Raw genomic sequence first — 6,466 nt, forward strand, 5'->3', positions numbered from 1 at the left:
TGTGTTTTCAGTCCAAAGTGTTACCGAGATCGTGTGGGGTTTTCGATCCAAGGCTACCGAGATCCTAGGGATTTCGGTCCAATGCTCCACTGAGATCCTAGGGTCCTCGGTCCTAACCAAGAACTCCCCAAAAGCATAGCGCTTTCGGTACAAGCCTTCCTACATGGTGTTTTCGGTTGGTATCACCCATTAAAGGGGGTTTTCGGTCGTAATGGTATCCTTAATCATGGGATTTCGGTTTTCGGGTTATTCACTAAAGGGTGATTTAGGTTCTAACTTGTTGACTTTCAAGGTTCATTACAAGCATGGTTTTCAACATATATACATATTTAATCATACAAATGATACCTTTTGGATTTCAATGATTTTATTGCAACATATATAAGTTGTGGGTACACTTATACACAAAACCCCATTAGGCTTTGCTTGACTCAAAATTTTTCCAATTGTCACAAGATGGATTGCAGACATCGAGTCTGCATAGTTGACGGGCTTCTGCCCTGAGTGGTTGAAGGTCCGGTATGATGCAGGATGTTTAAGAGACAGAGCTAGAGACTTATGGGAGGCCGTCAATGACACGTTGGGAGCCCCAGCCATTGAGGCTATGACTTGGTCGGACTTTGTGACCAAGTTTAGGGCTAAGTTTTCGCCAGCTGTGGTGATTCAGCAACTAGCCAAGGAGTATCTTGATATGAGACACAAGAATGAGTCAGTAGCAGAGATTACTACCAAGTTCAGGGAGAGGGCCTTACCGGTGCCTCAGTACGCAGGTGATGAGGAGATGAGGAAGACCCAGTACTACGATATGTTGAGAGTTGCCATCCAGAAACATGTTAGCTACTCAGCATGCCTGACTTTGGAGGATATGATAGCCATGGTGAAATATAAAGAACATCCGAAAGAGGAAGGCGGAGACCGGGCAGGTGACTCGGGTTTTTGAGAAGAAACCCAAGGAGTTTAACTCAAGGTCGAAGGGTCAGCAGGGCTGGAGTTGCTGTGGGAAATGTGGCAAGTCGCATGAGGGAGGGATTGTATTGCCCCTATCCCACCCTTCAAACATCAGACTTGATTTTCTTTCATTGCAATCATCAGGGCCATAAAAATGCCAACTGCCCGAGATTGACATCAGGAGCGCCAGTGGCGGCGCCAACTCCAACGACCCTGCGGATCACAGATGGCCGAGAGGGCAAGACAGATGCTCTAGTGGTGAGGAACTGAGCCTTCCAGCTGACTACCGAGGAGGTGTGTGTCGCACCGGATGTGGTGGCGGGTATGTTTTCTTCTCCTTAACTCTTACCGCATGTCGATTATGATATTTATGTTCTATGTTTATTGTGTTTTGTTTAGGATCATTCCATGTGAACGTTATCCCGATACAGGTGTTATTTGATTCGGGGCTACCCCGTCATTTGTCTCTCTTGCACTCAACAAGAGGTTTGTTGAGTCTTCAGGCATATTGGATTGTCCTTTAAAGGTTGATATTGCTGACGAACGGTTCGTCCGGGCATCTGAGCTCTACATAGATTGTGTCTTGAGGATGTATGAAGAGTGTTATCTCGTGGATTTGGTTCCTATTCCTTTGAGGGGGGAAAGGGTATCATGGGCATGGATTGGATAAGCCTTAATAGGGCGGTGTTCGGCTGTAAGCAGCTGATGGTACGTGTTAGGACCCTAGGTGGGGGAGAGCTGGTGATTCAGGGCGAGAAACTGCAACGTGGAGCAGCCTTGTATTCAGCAGCCAGGGCTAGGCGCTACCTTCAGTAGGGTTTTGCAGGTTATGTCGCCTACGTTATGAATACCCGGGAGGTAGGTAAGGCGACCATGAGTGATGTGCCAGTTGTGTGAGAGTACACAGATGTATTTCCAGAGGAGCTACCCGGGATACCTCGGAGAGAAACGTGGAGTTCAAGATCGATCTAGTCCCTGGTGCGACACCGATAGCCAAGGCACCATATCGGTTGGCTCCTCTCGAGATGCAAGAGTTGTCTACACCGCTGTAGGAGCTGTTAGACAAGGGATTTATCAGGTCGAGCAGTTTGCCTTTGGGGAGCCTCGATCCTGTTTGTGAAGAAGATGGACGGGTCGCATCAGATGTGTATAGACTACCGAGAGCTGAACAAGGTAACGGTGAAGAACCGTTACCCACACCCGGGGATTGATGATTTTTTCGACCAGCTACAAGGGGCATCTTGGTTTTCCAAGATAGATTTGCGTTCAGGCTATCACCAGATGAGAGTCAGAGATGAGGATGTATAAAAGATTGTTTTCCGGACTCACTATGGCCACTATGAGTTTGTGGTGATTCCCTTTGAGCTCATCAAAGCCCTTGTCGCGTTCATGGACCTCATGAACCGCATAAGCAGACCGATGTTGGATCGGTCTGTGATAGGCTTTATTAATGACATCTTGGTTTCCACCAAGACGCAAGAGAAGCATAAGGAGCAGTTGCGAGAGGTGTTGGATAGCTTGAGGAGGGAGAGTGTGTATGCCAAGTTCTCCAAGTTCGAGTTTTGGTTGCTCAAGGTGCAGCTTCTAGGGCACCTTGTCAACCAGAACAGTATTCTGGTCGACCAGGCCAAAGTAGAGGCCGTTATGAGATGGGAGGTTCTGAAGTCTCCATTTGAGATTTGGAGTTTCCTCAGGTTAGCAGTCTATTACAGGAGATTCATACAAGATTTCTCAAAGATAGCAGTACCCTTGACCCGGCTGACGAAGAAGGTCATTGTATTTCATTGGGGGGTGAGCAGCAAGCAACATTCGAGACGTTGAGGTAGAGGTTGTACGAGATGCTGATCTTAGCCCTGCCAGAGGGCAATGAAGATTTTGTAGTATACTCTGATGCATCCATTTCGGATTTGGGTGCAGTGTTGATGCAGATAGGGCACGTCATCGCCTATGCCTCGAGGAACTGAAGCCTCACGAGGCGAACTACATGACACACGATCTGGATTTGGGGGTGGTTGTTTTCAACCTCAATATTTGGTGACACTACCTTTATGGGCTCCATTATACCATTTAAACGGACCACAAGAGCTTGAGGTACCTTATCGATCAGTCGAATATGAACATGAGGCAGCACCGATGGTTAAATATGGTGAAGGATTACGACTGTAAGATCCTCTACCACTCAGGGAAGGCCAATATTGTGGTCGATGCACTTAGCCGCAAGGCATTCGCAACCCCGGTCAGAGACATCTGTCTGAGGATGACAGTAGTGATTTTGCTTCTGGAGAAGATCTGGAAGGCCCAGCAGGAGGCTGTGAAGGAGGAACACCATAAGAGTAAGCGTATTATGGGCCAAATTTCCTCATTCGAATATGATAGTCGCAGGATGTTGACACTTAACCGTAGGGTGTGGGTTCCGTAAGCAGGCGGTGTGTGCTAGATCCTGATGGAGGAGGCACACAAGTCCATATTTTCCATCCATCCTGGGGCGACGAAGATGTATAGAGATCTTCTCCCTGATTACTGGTGGCCCTGCATGAAGCGGGATGTAGCCTGGTATGTTAAGAGGTGCCTGACCTGCAGGAAGGTCAAGGTCGAGCACCAGAGAGCTCACGACAAGACACAGCCGTTGGATATCCCTATGTGGAAATGGGAGGATATTACTATGGATTTCATCACAAAGGTTCCCAGGACCGCACGGGGAGTGGATTCGATTTAGGTCATCATGCATTGGTTGACCAAGAGTTCCCATTTCATCCCGATCTAGGAGAGTATTTCGGCTGAGAAGCTGGCTAAAATCTACATCAGGGAGGTTGTAGTTCAACACGGAGTGCCAATTTCCGTGATTTCTGACCGAGACGTACAGTTTACTTCTAGATTCTGGAAGAAATTTCATGACGATTTGGGTACTCGTATGCACTTTAGCACGGCTTTTCACCTACAGGCGAATGGTCAGAGTGAGCCGACCATCCAAACTTTGGAGGACATTTTGCGGGTGTGCGTATTAGACTTTGGTGGTACCTGGGATACCTACCGTCCCTTGGCAGAGTTTTCCTATAATAACAGCTATCAAGCCAGCATCGATTGTCCTCTCTTTGAGATGCTTTATGGGAGGAAGTGCAGAACCCCGATATGCTGGGGTGAGGTTGGAAAGAGGGTCATAGGGAGTACCGAAGTGACACTCAAGATGACATAGATGATCCAGAAGTTCCGGAGTAGACTCTAGATGGCCCAGAGTCGGCAGAAGAGTTACGCCGACAGATTACGATCAGACCTGGATTTTCAGGTAGGATATATGGTCCTCCTGAAAGTGTTACCTTGGAAAGTTGTCATCCAATTCAGAAAATGGGGAAAATTAGGCCCCTGATACATCAGACCGTCCAGGGTTATAGCCCGAATGGGCAAGGTTGCGTATCGGCCGGATCTGCCAACTGAACTTAGTCAGATCCACAACAGTTTTCATGTCTCCCAGTTGCGGAAGTGTTTGGTAGACGACTCCGTAGTGGTTCCCCTAGAGGATATTCAGGTGGATGACGGCCTGAACTACATCGAGCGACCAATAGCCATCCTTGATAGGAAAATGAAGGATTTGAGGAACAAGAGGGTAGAGTTGATGAAGGTGCAGTGGAAGCACCACAAGGGCTCGGGGTGGACATGGGAGCAAGATGATGAGATGAGGGAGCACTACCCCGAGTTATTTCCAGACGCAACAAACTTCGAGGACGAATTCTAAAATAAGTGGGCGAGATTTGTAACACCCAGTTCCTGGTGTGTATTTAAAGTTATAAGTTATTCACTTTTGTATAGGAACTCGATGAGTTGGAGGCCCCAAACTCGTCGAGTAGAGATGGATTTGGATGCGGTTTATAAAGTATACTTGATGATTTGAGAGCCTCAACTCGACGAGTAGGCCTGGCAGAATTAAACCCTAATTTTAAGGGTTTTCCCCCTATTTAAACACCTTAACCTCCAAAGGCTGGCCTCATTTACAGCCTCTATCATCCCAAACCCTAGCCAAGAAACCCTAATCCACTTTTGGAGAGTTTTGAGTCATTTTGTGCATTCTTTGTGATTTTGAAGCTTGTAAAGGAAGGAGAAGCTTGGGGATTCAAGAATAAGCTAGTATATCCAGATTTTGAGTTGCATTTCTGACTCACTTGAGGTATAAAGTTGATACCTTGGCTTTCCATTACTTAGATCTTCATTTAGGGTAGTATGTTGTCACTTTTGGGCCATATTGAACTGATTTTCGGGGTTTGAGTATATTATGAGGTTGTGACTTCAGATCTTGGCACTCATGAGCTTATGAGGCTTAAATTTGCCAGCTTTATCAAGCCTTGTCCCTTCTCCATGCCCTAGATCTCTTATATAGCTTAGTTTTGGTGTTTCTAGCTTCATGACATCATACATGGACGTAAAGTTAGCAACTTTATGTGATATAACAACCCTATGGGACCAGATCTATGGTTTGGAAGCATTGAAATTAATTGGAAGTGACTGAATGGATTTAAACAAGGAGAACTTGACGAGTTGTTCATCCAACTCGGCGAGTTGGATCATAGTCCCCCAACCCTTTCTGTTATTGAGCAAAATCGGTGAGTCTAGGAGATGAGTCAGCAAGTTGGCCATGGTTTTGGGTTTTGAAGACTGAAGAACTCGACGAATTCAAGGAGGAACTCGACGAGTTGTGATGTGAAGTCTCGAATCTATTATAGGGAAGAAATCGATGAGTTAGATCATAATTTCAGGGTTTATGATTCATGGAAATCGACGAGTTGATGGACCAACTCGACGAGTTGAGTCAACTTAGGATGTTGACTTTAACCAGAAGGTTGACTTTGACCAGGGTGTTGACTGTGACTTTGACTTTGACTAAAGTTGACCTGTAAGGGGTTATGGGTATGAAAAGGTAATTAAAGAAAATCTTTTGTGTGTAGGAGATTGAGTGGAGTTGATTTCAAAGTCGAGGACAAATCAACTACTTCACGACATTTGAGGTGAGTTACCTTCCAGTAGAAGTGGGTCAAAGGCACCAATGTTGGCCCACTAGTAAGTGTTATAGTAGAGATGATTGTCTTTGTGATAATTATCTGGTATGCCACTATCTGGTATGCTTTATGTGTTAGTATGCTATGATATTATGTGATAGTGGTAAGAAGGGTAGGATAGGCCCAATACCAGTCAAAAGGACTGAAGGGGTAGGCCAGCACCCTGATATGTTAGGCATTATGTGACTTATGTGTTTATATACTAGGATATTATATGATAGAAGTAGGGGTGACATAGTCCCTGATACCAGTCGAAAGGACCGAAGGGGTAGGCCAGCACCCTAATATGCTAGGCAACGTACCGATCGAGAGGACCGAAGGGGTAGGCCAAAAGACTGATATGCTAGGAAAGTTACCGGTTGAAAGAGACCGAATGGGTAGGCCAGCACCATGATATGCTAGGTAAGTTACCAGTTCAAAGAGACCGAAGGGGTAGGCCAGTACCTGGACATGTTAGACAGTATGTTTATTTT

The sequence above is a fragment of the Lactuca saligna genome, chromosome 8 (assembly GCF_052625555.1).
Source record: "Lactuca saligna cultivar CGN05327 chromosome 8, ASM5262555v1, whole genome shotgun sequence".
Taxonomy (NCBI): Eukaryota; Viridiplantae; Streptophyta; class Magnoliopsida; order Asterales; family Asteraceae; genus Lactuca; species Lactuca saligna.